This window comes from Phyllobates terribilis, unplaced genomic scaffold (genome assembly GCF_046119375.1).
Source record: "Phyllobates terribilis strain yellow unplaced genomic scaffold, ASM4611937v1 Scaffold_5__5_contigs__length_657084704, whole genome shotgun sequence".
NCBI classification, from domain to species: Eukaryota; Metazoa; Chordata; class Amphibia; order Anura; family Dendrobatidae; genus Phyllobates; species Phyllobates terribilis.
The window spans coordinates 59,844,746-59,867,468 of NW_027362765.1; the positions used below are offsets into that span (position 1 = coordinate 59,844,746).

Consider the following 22,723-nt stretch of genomic DNA (forward strand, 5'->3'; position numbering starts at 1 on the left):
TTTATAACATGGAGCCGTGAAAATAAAAAAATCTAACTTTTTCCACAAAAATGATGTTTTAGCCCCAATTTTTTTATTTTCACAAGGGTAAGAGGAGAAAATGGACCCCAAAAACTTTTGTGTAATTTCTCCTGAGTACGCCAATACCCCATATGTGGGGAAAATACAGTGTTTGGGCGCACGGCATTGTTCAGAAGGGAAGGAGCACTGTGTGACTTTTTGAACGCAAAATCAGCTGGAATCGAGAGCGGACGCCATGTCGCGTTTGGAGAGCCACTGATGTGCCTAAACAGTGAAAACCCCCCCACAAGTGACCCCATTTTGGAAACTACACCCCTCAAGGATTTTATCAAGGTGTATAGTGAACATTTTGAACCCAGAGGTACGACACAGAATTTGATAACATTAGGTCATCATATTGAATATGTTGTCATTAGTCTTGAGCGCAAGTGCTCGCTACTTGAGTTTGCATCGGGTACTCAGGTATGCACCATGTATCAAGGGTGCTCGAGTGACCTGTTCGAGTCCCCGCCCGCATGTTTCATGGTTATTAGACACCCAAAAAAAAAATGCGGGGATCGCTCGTGCATGGCAGGCAATCCCCGCAAGTTTTTTTTGGCCGCGAAGCATATGGGGCGGAGACTTGAGCATGTCACTCGAGCACCCACGATACTCAATGCATACCCGACCACCTGATGCAAACTCAAATAACGAGCACTTGTGCTCAAGAATAGTTGCCATATTGTCATCTTTTTTTTTTTCTTTAACTTTTGAAAAAAAAAAACAACCCTAACCCTAGCACAACCCTAACCCCAACCCCAGCCCTAGCGTTTATTTTTTACGCCGTTCCTCGTGTGGTAGAAGTGATTAGACGACTTTATTCTTCGGGTCGGTGCGACTACAGAGATACCAGAATCATATTGGGTTTTTATGATTGACAGCTGTCACACACTAAAAGACGCATTTTTTTGTAAAATCTAGTTTTTGCATCGCCATATTTTGAGAGCTATAATTTTTCCATATTTTGGTAGACAGAGTCATGTGCGGGATGAGTTGACGTTTTTATTGGTGCCATTTTCAGGCACGTGACATTTTTTGATCGCTTTCTATTCCGATTTTTTGGAGGCAGAATAAACAAAAAACAGCAAATCCGGAATTGTTTTTATGGTTTTTTTTTTTATGCTGTTCCGCGTGTGGTAAAATTGATAAGGCAGCGTTATTCTTCGGGTCAGTACGTTTACAGCGGTACCACATTTATATAGTTTTTCTATGTTTTGTCGCTTTTACACAATAAAAGCTATTTTACAGAAAAAATAATTTTTTTGCATCGCTTTATTCTGCTATAACTTTTTGATTTTTCAGCTGATGGAGCTGAATGGCAGCTTGTTTTTTGCGGGACAAGATGACGTTTACAGCGGTACCATTTTTATTTATATTCGTCTTTTTGATCGCGTGTTATTCCATTTTTTGTTTGGCAGTATGATGATAAAGCGTGTGTGCTATGTAGGCTGTCAGCGCTGCACAGTGAGAAGATAGTTTGGTCATGCACTGCGCATGACCAAAAAATCTTCTTGCTGTCCGGTGACCCGGACGTTGTCATGACGACATCGGCCCGTCATGGCAACATCCGGGAAGCCGCGGCATATAGCGCTGGAGGCTGGAAGAGGAGGTGAGTTTTGCGATCACCTCCCCTTAGCCACCGCAATGCTGCGATCGACTTCGATCGCAGCATTGTAGGGGTTAATGTGCCGGGAGCGATGCGAGACCGCTCCCTGCAGATTGTCACAGCTGACACCCGGTACTATCAGCTGACACCCGGCAGCGATTGCGCCCGCACAGCCTGTGTGCGCGCGCGATCGCCATGACGTATCAATACGGGTCAGGCTCTTAAAACCCAGGGCACAGACGCGTATTAATACGTCATGGGCTTTAAAAGGGTTAAAGATGACACATTTATTTTGTATTTTAGGCAAAAAAAACATAGATACATATTTTCATCTTTTACATATTAAGTTACAAAAAGGAAAATGGGCCGATGCAAAAGTTCGGCCACCCTGCATTTTGTAGTCAGCCAAGAATCTTTCAATTCTTATTTAAGGGATTTTCATTAATTTTTCCTTGGAAAATTCTTCCAGTTCTGTGAGATTTCTGGGTCCTCTTGCATGCACTGCTCTGTTGAGGTCTAGCCACAGATTTTCAATGATGTTCAGATCAGGGGACTGTGAAGGCCATTGTAAAACCTTTGGCTTGTGTCTTTTGAGGTAGTCTATTGTGGATTTTGATGTATGTTTAGGATCATTATCCATTTGTAGAAGCCATCCTCTTTTCAACTTCAGCTTTTTTACAGATGGTGTTATGTTTGCATTAAAAATTTATTGAAATGTAATTGAATTCATTTTTCCCTTTGAAATTTTCCCCGTGTCATTGGCTGCAACACAACCCCAAAGAATGATTGGTCCAGATGTTCTTTTCCTGAATTTCTGTGCCTTTTTTTCTCCACACATACCTTTGATCATTAGGGCCAAAAAGCTCTATTTTAACCTCATCGGTCCACACGACTTGTTTCCAGAATGCATCAGGTTTTTTAGATTTTTATTTTTAGATTTAGATGTTCTTTTGCATACTTCCGGCGTTGAATTTTATGGTGAGGATGCAGGAGAGGTTTTCTTCAGATGACTCTTCCATGAAGTTCAATAGAGGGGTCAGCACTCCGTATGGATCTGTTGTGCATGTGGAAGGCTGCAGTCCATAGAAAAAATGAAATCCCAGCACTCACAACAGTTTCAATGCTTCTTTAATGAATATCCACATGGAAAGACATTTCAGTCCATCTCAAGCTTTTGTCAAAAGCTTTCAGTGTGGAGAAAGAAGCATTGAAACTGATGTGAGTGCTGGGATTTCATTATTTCTATGGACTCTTCCATGAAGGCCATATTTGTGCTAATGTCTCTGAACAGTAGAACAATGTACCACAACTCTAGAGTCTGCTACATTTTTCTAAAAGTCTTTTTCAGTCAAGTTGGAGTTTGGATTTGCCTCTATAGCAATCCTATTAGCAGCTCTCACTCAATTTTTGCTTGGTCTTCCAGACCTTATCTTGACTTCCACTGTGCCTGTTAACTGCCAAATCTTAATTACATTTCGAACTGAGTAAAGGGCAACTTGAAAACACTTTGGTATCTTCTTATAGCCTTCTCCTGCTTTGTGGGCCTCCACCATTTTCAGAGTGAAAGAACCCATGGCTGCTGTTTTTTGACACAAGGTTAGAGGAGGCTGGGTTTTTATAAAGCTAGGAAACTTGCATCACCTAGTCTTTCCTAACGATGATAGTGAACAAGCCATAACCCTAGCTAGCTAATTAAGATCTGAAAACTTGGTCAAAGTTATCTGAGCTCACAAATCTCCAAGGGTGCTCAAACTTTTGCATCAGCCCATTTCCATTTTTGTAATTTTTAAAATGAAAAAATAAAATGACTATATATATATATATATATATGTGTATATATATATTTTGCCGACAATACAAAGGAAGCGTGTCATCTTAAACTTTAGGCCTTTTAGACCTTGTGATGAGCTGACTTGTTGACTTAGATGTTTTGCCTGGACGTCCACCTCTCGACTTTTGAATGGCTGGACTTCATTTCGTATTCTTCCAACTGTCATGGCACTCACATGATGCAGTTTAGCAATTTTCTTCACAGAGAGACTGTTCTCAATGAGCTGGATGATGCGGTTTCTCTTTTCTTGGGAAATCTTTTTCATGGCTGCTTCTCGATTTGAACCAGTTACTAGGGAATCAACCAGGCAACACACTGATCTATTAGAAAATGTGAGAACAGGTTGTAATTTGTAGTATACAGGAAGAAAAAGATTTTTCCACAACCAGAAGCAAAACAGTAACAATGCAGTGACATTACTAGAATCTGCATAACTAATCATATGCTAAAATAGATGCAAGTCAAATGTATGAATGAGATAGCCAAGATGATCGTCTATAAAATGATGGTAGTCTCACGTTCGAAGCAGTAGTGGATGGTGAGATATGGAGCCTGAAATTCAAAAGTTCAAAACATTGTTACCCTTTCAGTCGCCACTTTATACAGTATATATTGTAATTAGTGCTTCTGTTTTGGCAGATGGTTAATTTTGTGCAAGGAAATTTCACAAATGGAAGTTTTGGTTTGATAATTTTAAGCAGTTTAACCGATTCTGACAATTTTTCCCTTTCTGATCTGCTCAGATTTTATTGGTAATATGTAAATTACACCTCCCCAAAAATTTCCTAACAATATTGGAAAAAAATGGATCATTTTGGTAAAGAACAATAGAGGCTTTGAAAGTCTAAATTTTGGTTTGATAATTTTAAACTATTTCTCCATTTCTGAGCTGCCCTTTGCAGGAAATGCGCACATGGGGAAGTGTTGGCTCTAAGGCAATCAACCTCCGTGCAAATGCTTCACAGATTAGGGAACACGGATTTTCCTGATAATACGCTATTTCTCTTTTTCCAAAAAATTCTTAACAATTTAAAAAAAAAAAAATTATATTTTTTTAAAGAAAATTTCAGATGAAGTCACAATAAAATGTAAGGAAGTAAAGGAGGTGTAACCGCGCCCCTGACTGACAGCCGGCCCTAATGCCAGGGGCACGGTTACAGCCACCGCTCTATATTCTCAGAGCCGTGACTGAACTAGCGTTGGCGCCACCCCTGTGGCTCCAACCGCGACCCCGCCCTGGTGGTCTCAGTCATGGTGGCAGCGCCAGTCCAGTTACTGCTCTGAGTATACAGAGCTGCAGTTGTAACCGCACCTCCTGCCCTGACTGGCACTGGCTCTGCATTAGGGCTGGCTGTCAGTCAGGGCCGGGGGAGCGGTTACAGCTGCTGCTCTGTATACTCAGAGCGGTGACTGAACCAGTCCTGCGGCGCCTCCGTGACTGAAACGGGAAAGCTACTGGGGAGAAGTTAATTTTCTCCTCGCAGCGTTAGGCTATGTGCAGGTGCCAGCCAGCGTAATAACGCTATTAACCAGCAGATGAACCCCATACCTCCAGATTAATAGTGTTTTTTTCTGGTGACACGTTCCCTTTAACCACTCTCATCATGACAAAGCACTTAAGGATCGTCTCCCTTCTGATTTTCTTGAGTGGCGCCTGACATAACAAAGTGACTCATCAAACAACCAAGAGGCATCCTCGGGGGACAGTGCCAGGGTGAAATTGGCCAACAAAAACACCGGAATCTCCACAGGATATTATTAGGATACCAGGAGCTCTGTTGTATTTTTTTTCTTGTACAATTTGTTAAAATGATTTTAAAAATAAAAAGGAAATGACATGTCTCATGCATGAAGTCTCTGAGGTTTATGAAAATCTGATTTATAAGTGAAATTTTTTTTTGTTAATCTGAACATGAAAATGGCTTCTCCCCTATCTGAATTCTATGATGTACAGCAAGAGGGTGTTTCTGTTTAAAACATTTTCCACATTCTAAGCATCAATACGGCTTCTCCCCTGTGTGAGCTTTCTAATGTTTATGAAAATCTGATTCCTCAGTAAAACATTTCCACCATTTTCAACATCAAAATGGCTATTCCACAGAGTGAATTCTCTGATGTGTGATAACATGTGATTTTTCTGAAAAACATTTCCCACATTCTGAACATGAATATGGCTTCTCTCCTGTGTGTCCTTTCTGATGTTTAACAACACTTGATTTCTTTGTGAAACATTTCCCACATTCTGAACATGAAAATGGCTTATTCCCTGTGTGAGTTTTCTGATGTGCAGTAAGATTTGACTTCTCAATAAAACATTTTCCACATTCAAAACATGAAAATGGCTTCTCGCCTGTATGAATCCTCTCATGCGTGACAAGATGTTTTCTCCGTGTAAAACATTTCCCACATTCTGAACATGAAAATGGCTTCTCCCCTGTGTGACTTCTCTCATGTGTAACCAAGGTTGATTTTTGCGTAAAGCATTTCCCGCATTCAAAACACGAAAATAACTTCTCTCCTGTGTGAATCCTCTGATGTCTATGAAGCGTTGATTTCACTCTAAAACATTTCCCACATTCTGAGCATAAAAATGGCTTTTCCCCTGTGTGAATTCTCTGATGTTTAGCAAGATCAGATTTCATAGAACAACATTTCCCACATTCTGAACATGAATATGACTTCTTATTTGTCTGTGCTTTTTGATGTTCATCATCCCTTCTGTTATTTCTGTCTTGCTTTATCAGATGTGATAAATTAAAAGATAGGAGAGTTTGAAATGGATCAGTTGATAGATCTTCGCTGTGAAGAGATTCTGGGATAGTGGCATCTTCTTCATATGTATCTGGTGTGATGCCATGATCATCTGCTTTAAAATTTGAAAATATCAGATGTTCATCTGATCGGCTGAAACACTCATCTGCCAAGAATAAAAGTGAAATTATTATTTTTCAATTATACTGCCTTGAAATTAAATTAATAATTATAATACAGGCAGTCCCCTGGGTTACAAAGTAGATACATTCTGTAGCTTTGTTCATTAACCAGATAAGAAAGTAAGATGGAACAGGGCCAGGAAAAAAAAAAACAGAAATTAATAGTCACCTCACCACAGCCACACTGTTCGACGCCCACCACTCAGTACTCTTCCTTCTGTTGTTGAGCGCACCGCATCACCGTCCTTTTCAATATAGCCCATGACTCATGATCGCGTCTAGGCCTCCTAGGTTATTGCGCAATAAAAGTTCACAACTTTAATGGTAACGCGCAGTAACCAATTGGGTCGGGGCTCACCGAGAAGTCTTGGAGATGCAGCATGAGATAGTGGAAAGAAGTAGATCGGATGGCGAGCGGTAGGGCAGTCAGAGAGGTGAATCTTATTTTATTTTTTTAACCAATACTCATTTTGCAGTCTAGTCCTATTTCCATCGTCAGGAGCTTACTGCGTGTCACAAGGTTGCGATGACGTCATGACCTTAAAAAGCACTCCCATCAAAATTTGTATATTCTTAAAATATTGCAATCATACATACAGTTATATGAAAAAGTTTGGGCACCCCTATTAATCTTAAGCTTAATGTTTTCTTAAAATTGGTGTTTTTGCAACAGCTATTTCAGTTTGATATATGTAATAACTGTTGGACACAGTAATGTTTCTGCCTTGAAATGAGGTTTATTGTACTAACAGAAAATGTGCAATCTGCATTCAAACAAAATTTGACAGGTGCATAAGTATGGGCACCTCACCAGAAAAGTGACATTAATATTTAGTAGATCCTCCTTTTGCAAAAATAACAGCCTCTAGTCGCTTCCTGTAGCTTTTAATGAGTTCCTGGATCCTGGATGAAGGTATTTTTGACCATTCCTCTTTACAAAACATTTCCAGTTTAGTTAAGTGTCCAACAGTTATTACATATATCAAACTGAAATAGCTGTTGCAAAAACACCAATTTTTATAAAACATTAAGCTTAAGATTAATAGGGGTGCCCAAACTTTTTCATATAACTGTATTCTATGGCACTGTGTACTTACAATTACTCATTTGGCCCTTCTACTAAGATAATTCTTCTGTTTTCAATTACGTCTATGACATCCTGTGATTGAAAACGGATTAGCTGAATCCTTTTAAGCTCTAAGTAGAAACAGGAGGTCAATTTTCTCTGCACAAGTCATGAATCACTGCAAAAGTCTATGGCAGGGGGGAAGAGGTAACAGCTGGGTCAGGCGTTGAAGAGGGGAAGGAGTCATGCAGGGACAAGACACTTCCTGTTTCTACAAAGAACAGAGAAAAGAGAATAATTAACTGGGTAGAAAGGCAGATTGAGCAATTGTAAGTACACAGTGCCATATCATATGATGACTGCAATATATTAAGATGATAAAAACGTTGACGGAAGTGCTTCTTTAAGACACACAGTGAGCTCCAGCATGGAGGCAGCCAGGAGTCCTGGTGTGTAGTGAACAGTGCGCAATGGCGGAAAGAAGAGAACTGTCCAGCGGCTGGAGAGGTCAGTGGTAAGGTGAGTATATTAGGGTTATTTTTGAACAGCCAATATTTTTAACTAGAGGTCGTACTGAAGTCCGATGTTCGTAAGGCAGGGGACTCCCTGCATAATATACGTTTTATAACATTTCTATAGAAATTGCAGTAAAATTCAGTTATTAGGGCTGTGATGAAAACAGTAAGAGTCATAGCAGGGACTAATAAATTACTGTATGATGTTAGACCAGCAGGTTTGTGCTCTTTTCATTATTTACTTTACTGTGGAAGCCAACTATTACATACGTTATTTATATTTAATGAAACATTCAGTGAATACTCAAACGTCAACCTCAAAATAATCCTCAAAACCGTCCTCCACAAAAGTGATTATGTATCAATATAAAAAAAGCTTTATTAATCACTTAGATTAATCACTTAGATTAATACTGAAGTGCAATCTAACGAAACACAAAAGCAACACGTGCCCTCCCTAACCCCTTAAAAATATCAAAAAGTAATATTCTACTGCCATGAAGTTGGTATATAAATGTGTTACCAGTGTCAAACTGGGTCTCCCATCAGCACAGTATGTTCAAAATACAGTCCAATAAAACATATACAGAGATTAACCTCACTTACTTATAAACAATTGAGTTAAATACCTTGGAAAAATCCTTGAGCTCTCCTGATTATGCCGCTCTTTTCCATTTTGTGCTGTGTTGCTCCATTACAGAGATATTCACATTTGGTGCTTTTGGAGCACAGTATGTGAAATCTCTGCTAGAAGTTCAACTGGGTGTTTCTTCAGCCTTTTCCGGGGGTGTGCGCTTTCACCCTTCCTTCTCAGACTGGGTTTGAAAAGTAGTGTTACCACCTCAGTGACACATATCTACCTACCTCCTGCTTTCTTACACCCCCTTAAGAAATATGAAACTGTGATAGCTTGTTCTGCAAACTGAAAAACAACACTAAAGCAGTATTTATAGAAAACACCAAGATTACTTACCGGTAGCCGGTTTTTCCAGAGCCCATGACAGCACACCTGAGAGAGGATCCGCCCTTCAAGGACAGGAAACCATCTGAAATAAATGGGCGGCACCTCTCCCTCACTTCAGTTGGTTACAGAGCATTGAGAGGACCTCCGTAAAACAGGAGTTATAAACAAAATCCAACACCATATCAAATAGCACCCAACACACGTGCACACCCGAGGGTGAGAGAAAAGGGAGGGGAATATACGGGTGCTGTCATGGGCTCTGGAAAAACCAGCTACCGGTAAGAAACCTTGGTGTTTTCCCTTCCCCCATGACAGCACACCTGAGAGAATTTTGGAGAAAGAAACACCTTAGGGAGGGACCACCGCCTGTAGCACCCTTCTACCAAAGGTCAAGTCAGACAGGCAGGATAGATCCAAAAGGTAGTGTTTGAAAAAGGTAGATGGTGACGACCATGTAGCAGCCTTACAGATTTGATCTATCGATACCTCTGCTTTCTCTGCCCAGGAGGTAGCCACAGCCCTGGTGGAGTGAGCCTTGATGCCGTCAGGAATCGGGGTGTTACTTGAAGAGTAAGCTAAACAAATGGCCTCCCTAATCCATCTGGCTATTGTTGCTTTTGTTACCCCATAACCCTTCCTACTCCCCTGGAAGGCTACGAACAAGGACTGACTACGCCTCCACTGGCTAGTGACTTCCATGTATTGCAACATAGCCCTTCTGACATCAAGATTATGAAACTTTTGTTCCCTTGAGTTCTTTGGGCTGTTACAAAAGGAGGGCAGAACAATCTCCTGAGATCTATGAAATTTTAGTGCAACCTTAGGAAGGTAGGCTGGATCAGGTCTCAGAACTATTCTATCCTCAAATATTTGCGTATATGGAGGATTTATGGACAGGGCCCGTAGATCAGTTACCCTACGGGCTGATGTTAGAGCTACCAAAATAATAGTTTTGAGCGTTATATATTTTGCTGACAAGCCCTGAACAAAGGGCTCCATGGTTAGTGCGTCAAGTACTAAATTTAGGTCCCATGGAGGAACTTTGGGAATTGAGACTGGCCTAGATCTACCGCAAGATTTAATGAATCTTGTAACCCATTTATTTGCTGCGAGGTTATGGTTATATAACGCACCTAAGGCAGAAACCTGGACCTTAAGTGTACTGGTAGCTAGGCCAAACTCAAACCCTTTCTGTAAAAACTCCAGTATTGAATTAATTGGTGGTTTTTGGCTTAACGGTTTCCCCAGGAACTGCAAAAACTTCCTTCACGTTCTACCATAGATCTTGGTGGTTATAGGTTTCCTACTTTTTAACAGGGTAGACACTAACCCTGATGAAAACCCTTTGCTCCTCAATATTGCCCTCTCAAATTCCATGCTGCTAAGTGGAAACCCTTCACTTGAGAATGGAATACTGGTCCCTGAGCTAGAAGGTCCGGGGTTTCCGGTAGGATCCATGGGTCTGACTGTGACATCATCCTCAACAGGGAGAACCATGGTCTTTTTGGCCAGAAGGGGGCTATGAGTATCACTCTCGCTTGATCCTTCCTGATCTTTCTCACCACTAAAGGTATCATGGCTATTGGTGGAAATGCATAGGCCAGCTTGAAGCTCCAGGAAATTTGGAGAGCATCTATTGCCCAAGAGTTCCCCCTTGTGTCTAGAGAGCAGAATTTCTCCACCTTCCTGTTGTCTTTGTCGGCGAACAGATCTATCTCTGGTAGACCCCATAGCTGTACTATCTGATGGAACACAGTGGGGTTCAGGGCCCATTCCCCTTGCCTCAACTTGTTGCGGCTTAGAAAGTCTGCTTTCGTGTTGTCTATGCCCTGTATGTGTAGCGCCATGAGAGGAGATTTTTTTCTGCTACTTGAAAAAGCCTGCTTACTGCCTCCAGAAGAGAATAAGATCTTGTTCCCCCCTGGTGGTTTATGTAGGCCACAGTGGTTCTGTTGTCCGACATAACCCGGACATGGCGACCCTGGAGTAAAGGGAGGAAGCCTTCTAAAGCATTCCTCACCGCCCATAGCTCTCTTAAATTTGACGACCCCTTTTTCCCAGAACGACCAATGGCCTTGAATCATATGATCATTCAGGTGAGCGCCCCACCCCGAGTTGCTTGCATCGGTCGTGATGATATCTTGTACCGGCGTGTCCCACTGGACCCCCCCCCCACCGAGACAAATGTGACCTGCTTGTCCACCACAAGAGGGCGTTCCTGGTTTGCAAGGAGAGATGAACCTTTCTGTTTAAATGCCCTCTTAACAACTTTTGTGCTGACAAGATTTCCCACTGAAGGTTTCTTGTGTGAAATTGGGCCCACTTGACCGCCGGAATGCAAGACGTTAGGGTTCCCAACAGGGACATAGCCTCCCTTAGGGACAAACTGGAGTGTGTATGGCTGCCAACACCACATTCGTGACTTTGTCTATCTTGCTGTCGGGTAGAAGACAAGTCTGACTCTCTGAATTTAGTGTAAACCCCAAAAAGGCCTGAATCCTTGCGGGTTCTAGTCTTGATTTCTTGCCATTGATAATCCAGCCCAAGCTCTGCAAGACCGCTATGACCTGATTCAGATGTGAAATGCAGTGTTCCTCTGAATCCCCCACTATAAGGAAGTCGTCCAGATAGGGTATTATGATTGTATTCTCGATGCGGAGAAAGGCTGTTACCTCTGCTATCAGCTTGGTAAATACCCTTGGAGGAATTGACAACCCGAAGGGAAGAGCTTGGAACTGGAAGTGTCTGAGGCTCCCCTGAATGTAAAGAGCAACTCTCAGATACTGTTGATGACCTGGGAAAATTGGGACGTGATAGTATGCGTCTTTGAGATCTATCACTGCCATGAAACAATTGTGGGAAAGAAGCTTTATTGTAGAGTTTATTGACTCCATTTTGAACGTACTGTTGCTGACAAACCGGTTGAGGCCCTTTAAATTTATAATAGTCCTGAACGACCCGTCCGGTTTTCTTATCAAAAAGAGAGGGGAATAAAATCCCCTTCCTTTTTGACTGTCCGGCACCTCGCATAGTACCTGCTTGTCCACTAGGCTCAAAATCTCCGATTCCAGGGCCCGCTGTTCTTCTGGGGATCTTCTCACCGGAGTTATCAAAAACGAACCACCTGGCCGTTGAAGGCATTGAATCCTTAGTCGTTCCCTCACTATGTCGGGGACCCAGGGACTGGAGGAAATTTTTTCCCAGGCACGAAGAAAAAAGGACAGTCTTCCTCCCACCTGTGGCCTGGCGTCATTGTGGAGGTTTCTTGGGGGCAGCGGAGGAACCGCTGAACATGTAACCAGACTCTTTTCTGTTCTTAAAGTCCCATTTCCTTTTTTCTCCCGGGGGGCGACCTCTACTAAATTTTCCCCTCCGAAAATAGGTTTTCCTGGCATCCGCCGAAACCCCAGGGAATCTACCCTTTCTGTCACTTGCTCTTTCAAGGACCTCGTCCAATTCTTTCCCAAAAAGAAATTGTCCGTCACAGGGGATAGAGCACAGTCTAGCTTTTGACTGCAAGTCCCCAGGGCATCCTTTAAGCCACAGAGCATGTCTAGCCGGGTTCACTGAGTCAGCGGAGGTATCTGCTAGGAAGGCAGCTGCACCATGTAGCAGGGGGAGACTGTTTAATATTTTCTCCCTTGAGGTCTTTTTATTTTTTAGCTGATCTTCCAGCTGCCGTAACCATACCATAAGGGAACGAGCTGTACATGTTCCAGAAATGGCCGGCTTAAGACCCCCTGCTGCGGATTCCCAGGCACGTTTTAAAAAGGAATCCGCCTTCTTGTCTAAGGGGTCTCTAAGCACCCCCGAATCCTCAAGAGGAAGTGCCGATCTTTTTGAAGACCTAGAGACTGCCGCATCGATTCTCTGCACCTTGTCCCAGACCTCCGAGTCTTTTAGATCAAAGGGATACCTTCTCTTTGAAGATTAAGGCAAGGTCCCCACTTTCTCAGGCTTCTTCCATTCTATATTAATGAGAGCCTGGACTCTAGCATTCACTGGGAAGGTACGTTTTTTCTTTTCCTCCAATCCCGCAAACATGATATCCTCTAGGGACTTAATGGGCTTATCTTCTTTCAACCCCATAGTGGTCCTGACGGCCTTCACTAATTTGTCTGTGTCTTCTAATGGAAAACACGGTCTCCCCTCCCTATCGCTGTCTGAAGAGGAGGAGGATGAGGACCCACTATGGCCCTGTCCCTTCGACAACACGGAGGAACCAGAGTCAGGGGAAAGATCAGAAATAATTTTTTTCCTTTTCTTCAGGAGTGCTTTAAGGGAGCCCTCTACCTCCGATCTGATGACCGATCTGAGGCTAGCTGCAAAATCCGGGGTTCCCTCACATATGCTTTTTTGAACGCAGTCCGTGCAGAGCTCCTTCTGCCAGTCTATCGCTAGAGGGCACTTGCAAATAGCGCATTCTCTGTTCCGCTTCTTGGCGGTTACCTTCCTGGGTTCCTCCTGGTGATTTAAACACACAGTAGGGCCCGTTAGCAATATATATAGTGACATTCACGAAGATCACTCACCCCGCCATTGCAGATACCGGAATTGGAGGTTTTCTCAGGATACGCGACGCATCCTTCCTGGAGACCGAGGAGTCCCGAGATGCTTTACCCCTCTGACTCGGACCACCACTGCTCCTCCTACTGGACCCTCTGGACCGGCGAGCAGATGAAGATGGCGATGCAGGCGGTGGCGACTGTGGCTGTGGCGACAGCTGCTGTTGCTCCATGTCCGACATGTTGATGAGCAACCTCCTGACCTCAGGTTCTCCCTTTTATGGGAGACAGGAAGAGGTCACCACCGGCTGGTCCCTGCGGTCTCCATAAGGTCTCCATCTGCGACGTCAGAGGCACGTGACCGGTCACATGGGCGACCGGGGGAGGGTGGCGTGGCAGTGTCCGGAAGTCCAGGACCTCTGCACCGCCTGCGCCAGCACATGCGACAGGTCCCCGGGGAACCTTCGGACGGCTCTTCCAGCACCTGAAGGCCGGCGCCACGGACTACAGTCCGCTCTTCCAGGCCGGGACAGGCCTGGGTAAGTGTTCTTCCTATGGCAGCCGCCTGATATTTCATGAGGCTTCCTATCAAGGACAGGAAACCAACTGAAGCGAGGGAGAGGTGCCGCCCTTTTATTTCAGATGGTTTCCTGTCCTTGAAGGGCAGATCCTCTCTCAGGTGTGCTGTCATTGGGGAAGGGAAAATGATGATCTCATATGAAGCGTTGAATTTTTTTCTATGTGGGAAAAAAGCAGTATTTAAATTATTTATTATGCATTGCTTATATAGCTCTATCATATGCCGCAGCGCTTTACCTACATTATTATCACTGTCAACATTGGGGCTCACAATCTACATTCCCTATCAGTATGCCTTTGGAGTGTAGAAGGAAAAGGGAGAACCCAGAGGAAACCCACGCAAACACTGGGAGAAGATAAAACTCCTTGCAGATGTTGTATTTGGTGGGATTTGAACCCAGCATCCCAGCGCTGCAAAGCTGCAGTGCTAACCACTGAGCCACCATGCTGCCCTAATTCAATTTGGTGATTTAAATTTTTTCCACTTATGCATCAATTTTTTTTGCCAGTGAAATCCACATCAAAACTCTGGGTAACACACTGAAAAAAACACATAATTGTAGCAAACACTGATTGAGCAGAATCTATGACTTCTATTATTTTAGTGGTCACTACTCACCTGTGTGGTTATCTGTAGGAATCTCCTCTTCACGCCGCTCATCACTCCTCACATGTGTCTTTGTAGTGTTAATATGAGTAAATTCTTCACCCTGAAACAAAGATTTTAAAAGTTACAGATAAATGGAGAAATTGTGTGAAATGATTTCTAAGAAGAGAAACGACATAAATTATCAAGATGACAGCAGTAGTTACCACATTGTTGCAGGTCTCCTGTATAAATCCAACCTGTCGGCTCCTAATTCTAACCAGCAGACTCCATAACCAGAAAATTTTGAGAAGATCCAGACAACATCTAATGTCTATGATCAGCTTTATCCTGTCATCTCCACCAAGTATAAGACATACAATGAATGGCCACATTATTAGACACCCATTAGCAGCACCAATGGGCCTCCTTTGGCTTTCGGGAACTCAGCAAATTGTTGAGTCAGAGATTCTACTAGGTAGTGAAACGGTTCTGCAGGAATATTGGCATGATAGCTTCTTGCAGTTGCCGCAAATTAAATGGCGCTCCTGACTTGCTCTGGACAACCTGTTCATTCTCGTCCTGGAGATGATCTATAGCAGGGGAGAGCGATTCATTTTTCCAAAGGGGCCACAGGAGACACTGGCTGTTGTGGAAGGCAGAACCAACCGGCCAAAATTAATTCTGCTCATTATTACTGTTTTATATTAATTTTTATCACTTAGTATTGAGTAGAATTAAGTCTGCTGATTAGCAGCTACTGCAAATACATGTTACTATAGGACTTATTGCAATGTTTTCATACCTGAAGCAGCTAATCAAAATATACATATAATGTACTGCTTCTGCTTTTTATAAAGTTTATATAAAAGCAGTAAATCACCCTGCTCCAGTTATTCAACACTTGTACCTTGATAAACAGCTCCCAACACAACATGATGACCCCCCACACAGTATGATGTCCCCACAAAGACCCCTACAGAGTATGAAGTCCCCACACAACATCACTATACAATATTAGGTCAACACACAGCCCCCTTACATAAAAAGCTCCGCCACGCAGAATGATGTCCCCACACAGACCCCTTACACAGTATTATGTCCCCACACAACCCACACTCATGTCTCCACACAGTTCCACATTCAGACTGATGTCTCCACATAGTATCCTTACACAGTACTATGTCCCCACACCACCTCCCATTCAGAATGATGTCCTCACATAGCCCCCTTACATAGTATTGTGTCCTCCCTCCCCCGCAGAATGATGTAAAAAAAAAAATACTCAGCTCTCCCTGTTTCCCCGAAGCTCTGGTCTGTGCGGTGTACTGAGACACAGCTGGCTTGATGAAGTGATCTCATATGGTCTCTAATAAATTGTCCATTCAGTGTATAATACAGGTGAATAAAACAAGACTGAACACAAGACCTTCACAGCTGTCTACACATCATAGGGGAGATCTCATTACAACTTCCCTCCATCTACCTGATAATCCTGAGGAACGTTGGAATTTTCTTTTTTACAGTCCTGTGGATGAAGAGGACGGGGACATCTCTCTGGTGTTGTCCTCTTACTGGATAGAACTGGGAGAAACACATATGGGGATTAAAATCATTCTTTACATACAGATAAATATAGGCTGTATGTATTTAGTCCTGTCTATTACCTGGTGATGTGAGGGGCTGAGGAACCTCCATCATGACTTCCTTGTACAGATCTTTGTGTCCTTCTAAATACTCCCACTCCTCCATGGAGAAATAGACGGTGACATCCTGACACCTTATAGGAACCTGACACATACAATGATACTGTCACCCCTCCCGATTTCTTCATAGAATTACTGTATAATGTCCCAGTATTCCCAGCAGTGTCACCTCTCCAGTCAGCATCTCAATCATCTTGCAGGTGAGTTCTAAGATCTTCTGGTCATTGATGTCCTCATGTAGCAGGGAGTGAGGTGGAGGCCCGGTGATTGAGCTCAGGGCTCTTCCACATCCCTCAGACACAGGGTCCTGACAGCGCTCACTAGAGGTCTTCTTCACTACTGTGTAATCCTGGTTATGGAGAGACACATTAATAAATCTCACTACAGACATTTCCAGAGTCCTCACCTCTCCAGTTCTGTCCATCTGTTATTCCCATAGATAAGAATGATGTAATGTGATGTTATCAGAATCTCTCACCTCTCCAGTAAGCCAGAAGAGGATCTCTAGGGTGAGGTGTAATATCCTCTCCGCCATCTTGTCCCTGTCCCTATCCATCATTGATGGATCAATCAGGAATATTCTCTTATATAGAAGATCTCCACTGAGAGGATCCAATATTGTAGAGACCTGAATGAGAAGAGAAGCCGATGTACCATCATAAAGATCCCATGTAATAATACAATTACTGGATATAAAAAAGGGAAACATACAGAAGGTGCAAAGTGTAGAAGTTCAATTCTCTTATCTCTAATGACTGGAGCTGCTTAGGCCACAGTTCATCAAGACCAAGCAGGAATATATAGGCTGGCAGTGTTGGAACGGGAGCTCTGACAGATCATCAATGTGAATATTACTACTTTTATTATTTTACAGTATTCTGAGAATTCTTCCTTCATATTTACCTATTGATAAAACCGATTTATTTTAGACAACACACAGTAACAAGTAGTTTCTTCCTCCGAGTCAGCAGCTGAATATGTTGCCCATAGATTCATCTTCTTCTCATTCATGTTTCTGTACATTCTGGGTTTTACCAAAACATGTCAATTCCAAAAGGAACAATACAATTCAAAGGGTAAGACTAGGAAAAAGGGAAGGGAAAATCAAGGAATAGAGATAGAGCCTCCTCCATTATATCTGAGGTTACTGACAGAGACAGAACCTCCTCCATTATATCTGAGGTCACTGACAGAGATAGAGCGTCCTCCATTATATCTGAGGTCACTGAAAGAGATAGAGCCTCCTCCATTATATCTGAGGTCACTGACAGAGATAGAGCCTCCTCCATTATATCTGAGGTCACTGACAGAGACAGAACCTCCTCCATTATATCTGAGGTCACTGACAGAGATAGAGCGTCCTCCATTATATCTGAGGTCACTGAAAGAGATAGAGCCTCCTCCATTATATCTGAGGTAATAGAGATAGAGCCTCCTCCATTATATCTGAGGTCACTGACAGAGATAGAGCCTCCTCCATTATATCTGAGGTCACTGACAGGGATAGAGCCTCCTCCATTATATCTGAGGTCACTGACAGAGATAGAGCCTCCTCCATTATATCTGAGGTCACTGACAGAGATAGAGCCTCCTCCATTATATCTGAGGTCACTGACAGAGACAGAACCTCCTCCATTATATCTGAGGTCACTGACAGAGATAGAGCGTCCTCCATTATATCTGAGGACAGTGACAGAGCCTCCTCCATTATGTCTGAGGTCACTGACCGAGATAGAGCCTCCTCCATTATATCTGAGGTCACTGACAGAGACAAAGTTTCCTCCATTATATCTGAGGTCAGTGACAGAGATAGAGCCTCCTCCATTATATCTGAGGTCACAGAGAGAGATAGAGCCTCCTCCATTATATCTGAGGTCACTCACAGAGATAGAGCCTCCTCCATTATATCTGAGGTCACTCACAGAGATAGAGCCTCCTCCATTATATCTGAGGTCACAGAGAGAGATAGAGTCTCCTCCATTATATCTGGGGTCACTGACAGAGATAGAGCCTCCTCCATTATATCTGAGGTCAGGGACAGACATACAGCCTCCTCCATTATACCTGAGGTCACTGACAGAGATAGAGCCTCCTCCATTATATCTGAGGGCAGTGACAGAGATAGAGCCTCCTCCATTATATCTGAGGTCACTGACAGAGATAGAGCCTCCTCCATTATACCTGAGGTAACAGAAAGATAGAGCTTCCTCCATTATATCTGAGGTCACAGAGAGAGATAGAACCTCCTCCATTATATCTGAGGTCACTGACAGAGATAGAGCCTCCTCCATTATATCTGGGGTCACAGAGAGAGATAGAGTCTCCTCCATTATATCTGAGGTCACTGACAGAGATACAGCCTCCTCCATTATATCGGAGGGCAGTGGCAGAGATAGAGCCTCCTCCATTATATCTGAGGTCACTGACAGAGATAGAGCCTCCTCCATTATATCTGAGGTAACAGAGAGAGATAGAACCTCCTCCATTATATCTGAGGTCACTGACAGAGACAGAGCTTCCTCCATTATATCCGAGGTCAGTGACAGAGATACAGCCTCCTCCATTATATCGCAGGGCAGTGACAGAGATAGAGCCTCCTCCATTATATCTGAGGTAACAGAAAGATAGAGCTTCCTCCATTATATTTGAGGTCACAGAGAGAGATAGAGCTTCCTCCATTATATCTGAGGTCACTGACAGATATAGAGCCTCCTTCATTATATCTGAGGTCACTGACAGAGATAGAGCCGCCTCCATTATATCATAGGTAACAGTGAGATAGATCCTCCTTCATTATATCTGAGGTCACTGACAAAGATAGAGCCGCCTCCATTATATCTGAGGTAACAGTGAGATAGATCCTCCTTCATTATATCTGAGGTCACTGACAGAGATAGAGCCTCCTCCATTATATCTGAGGTCACTGACAGAGATAGAGCCTCCTCCATTATATCTGAGGTAACAGAAAGATAGAGCTTCCTCCATTATATCTGAGGTCACTGATAGAGATAGAGCCTCCTCCATTATATCTGAGGTAACAGAAAGATAGAGCTTCCTCCATTATATCTGAGGTCACAGAGAGAGATAGAACCTCCTCCATTATATCTGAGGTCACTGACAGAGATAGAGCCTCCTCCATTATATCTGAGGTCACACAGAGAGACAGAGCCTCCTCCATTATATCTGAGGTCACTGACAGAGATAGAGCCTCCTCCATTATATCTGAGGTAACAGAAAGATAGAGCTTCCTCCATTATATCTGAGGTCACTGATAGAGATAGAGCCTCCTCCATTATATCTGAGGTCAGTGACAGAGAGAGACTCGGACTGGCTGTGAGTCTCCTGATTTAAAGTGGAAGAGCTGGAAGAAAACAATAGTGCAACAGGGTCTTAATTGGTTAAAATATAGGTTGTGTAGGTGAGGGAATTGCTCACCTGCCTCGGGTTGTGTGACCACAACCACAGAAATTACTAAGAAAGGCCCACATGGATTTAAAGCGCAATGTTGTAGAAGGAGATGGGGTTAATCCTGTGCTGCCTGTTCAGGTGAAAGATGTCGGATAAATCCAACGAAGGATCGAAAAAAATACAGTTTGTCAACGCGTTTTGAAATATATATACCGTCTTCAGGACGAAATTACAAGTCTTTTGTTTTTGTCCTGAGGAAGAAGGTGTATGTACTTCGAAGCACGTCAACAAATGAACTGCATTTTATCCGATCCTTCATTGGCTCCATCAATCATCTTTCGCAGCACAGATTTAACCCCATCTCCTCCCACCACATTGCATTATAGTCTCCTGATTTATTCATATATGAGGCTTTTGAGTTTTGTGAGGAGACCCGCAGCTGGTCAGTACATTTTGGTTCATACTCAGACCTCAAACATGGATGTGTGTAACCGGCCAAAAGCAGAGGTATTCAGTAAGGACAAGCCCCGTCATGATCTATAGTTGGCCTGGTCCTAGTCAGCCTAATGCAGGCCCTGCTGCAAATGACTAAATCCTACTACAGCTAGTTGCGTGTAGTTTAAAGGTAGTCTGTCAGCAAAAAAAAAAAAAAAAAAAAAATTTTAAACCAGGTGCTCGGTGCACTCTCGCTGTGGTTGAATAGTTCTGTGCTACTTTCCACCTACATGTTTTGCATCTATCTCCAGCCCCTCTTCCATTATTGACAGCTTTGACTTCACAGGAACCAGAGGAAGGTAGAGGTAGATAGAAAACAGGTAGGTAGTAAGGTGAACTCAAATGTTTGGCCATTTTAATGTTGAACCGAGTGCCTGTTCTTGGTTTGAACATTAATTTTGCACTGCCATGATTATACAAGCTTGTAATCCACCTTGCAATCTGTTATCGGTGAAACCGTCAATCTGGCCACAAACCATATTTGTAAAGAAATGGCAGTGATTACCTTATTACTTTTAAAAATGTTTTCATTCCTGGGGAACTGAAATAAGTGATCAGTTTATCTTCCCTAATGTAAGGCCAGTTTCACAGTCTGTATTCGGACCATAGTGTACACACTGGTGGGCATGTCTCCTGAGAAGAACTCATCAGCCTCACGTAAGTCTAAGAGGCTGCGGAGCTCAACTCAAGAAACATGCAAAAAGTCTGTCCGAGCATGGACCCCAAAACATGGATGTATAAAACCAGCCTAAATGGTGCCATATAGGCTAAAAAGGTGTTTGGTGATGAAGAGCTCACCTGTGAACTGAGTGAATGATTCCAGAAGAATAACATAGAAGAATTGTGTGGTAGGTAAAGTGGTAGTGGTGAGTATGTAAGGGAAGGGAAGGTGGATCTAAGGAAGAGCTGATCACTTCTTGTACCCTGATGTACTTTGCTGAGGTAGGCTGCACACCTTTACATACATAGTGAATGCACCAGAGTGTCTATGTAAGCCTATGTAATCATTGTGATTACTATGTCGAGGTGAGCACCATGACCTACTAATAATTCACCATAGGATCTCATTGTAACAGCCATGATCAGCGATAACTCCAATCTTGACAGTTAACCTATTTGGTGATTAGATGGAGGGAGGGGCTGATGTTGATTCCCCATTGGCGTTCCACGACTTGTTTCAATGGGTTGACATTATAGCCAGGGGACTAAAAAAGGTACCATAGAGCGGCTCCAATAGAAATATGACTAAAATAATAAAAAAAAGCTAAATACAGAGATCTCAACAAAGATAAATAGATCGATTGTCTGAAATTATTTATCCACAATTACTTCCATCAGAATGTACAGCGAACAGCCCCTCACACATCCACCATTTCTCCCCACCATCCCGGATCCGGGGGGTAGTCTCAGATTTGGGAGAAGTCAGGGAGGTCTGTGCACTGTCCTGATATCACCTGTATCTGCATCCTCCGCCTATGCCACAGGATAATTTATGTACGGAGGAGCTATGGAGCGATGGAAACGTCATAGGTGAGTATAGAAGCTGGGAGAACAGCTGTGCCGTGCCAGGACAGTCCCACTGAATACGGGATGGTTGGGAGATATGCCTGTAGATCTGCTGCACTCAGCTTGGGAGAGTCAACGACTATAGTGGGGGGAGGTGTGGGTAAAATATCGTGTGAGGGACATAAAAGGGGCATTGTACTTTGAGGGCAATATGTGTCCTGTTTTTCAGAGAAAAAAAAGGTTATGAATGTTAGAATGCGGTAGTGACATCACACCTAAACAGGCTCAGCACTGAGGGGTTAATACTAATGGGGTTCTCCACATACCTCCACCTGCAGAGCCGCCACCACATATATGGCTGTTCTGTGCGCACAGGACCTGTGATGAGGTCACAGGAGGGGAGGAGTCAGGGGTCACATGATCAGGGGCCTCAGTGGATGCAGGACTTTGCTGTGCTGGTTGTCATGGTGCTGGATGAGGGGAAGGTTATGTGTGGGGTCAGGAGGGGTTTACAGTGTGGATGTAGCAGAGCCGTGTGTGTGCGAGGTGTACGGAGCAGAGCCATGTGTGTACGAGGTGTACGGAGCGGAGCCGTGTGTACGAGGTGTACGGAGCAGAGCCATGTGTGTACGAGGTGTACGGAGCGGAGCCGCGCGTGTGCGAGGTGTACGGAGCGGAGCCGCGTGTGTACGAGGTGTACGGAGCGGAGCCGCGCGTGTGCGAGGCGTGCGGAGCGGAGCCGCGCGTGTGCGAGGCGTGCGGAGCGGAGCCGCGCGTGCGCGAGGCGTGCGGAGCGGAGCCGCGCGTGTGCGAGGCGTGCGGAGCGGAGCCGCGCGTGTGCGAGGCGTGCGGAGCGGAGCCGCGCGTGGACGGGGCGTGCGGAGCGGAGCCGCGCGTGTACGAGGCGTGAGGAGCCACGCGTGTACGAGGCGTACGGAGCGGAGCCGCGCGTGTGCGAGGCGT

At 43.8% G+C, this 22,723-nt stretch overlaps 1 pseudogene; it reads right to left on the reverse strand.

The window, feature by feature from the left end:
- Positions 1-22,161, reverse strand: part of LOC141271450 (uncharacterized) — a 35,471-nt pseudogene extending 13,310 nt beyond the window's left edge.
- Positions 22,162-22,723: the final 562 nt, after the last annotated feature.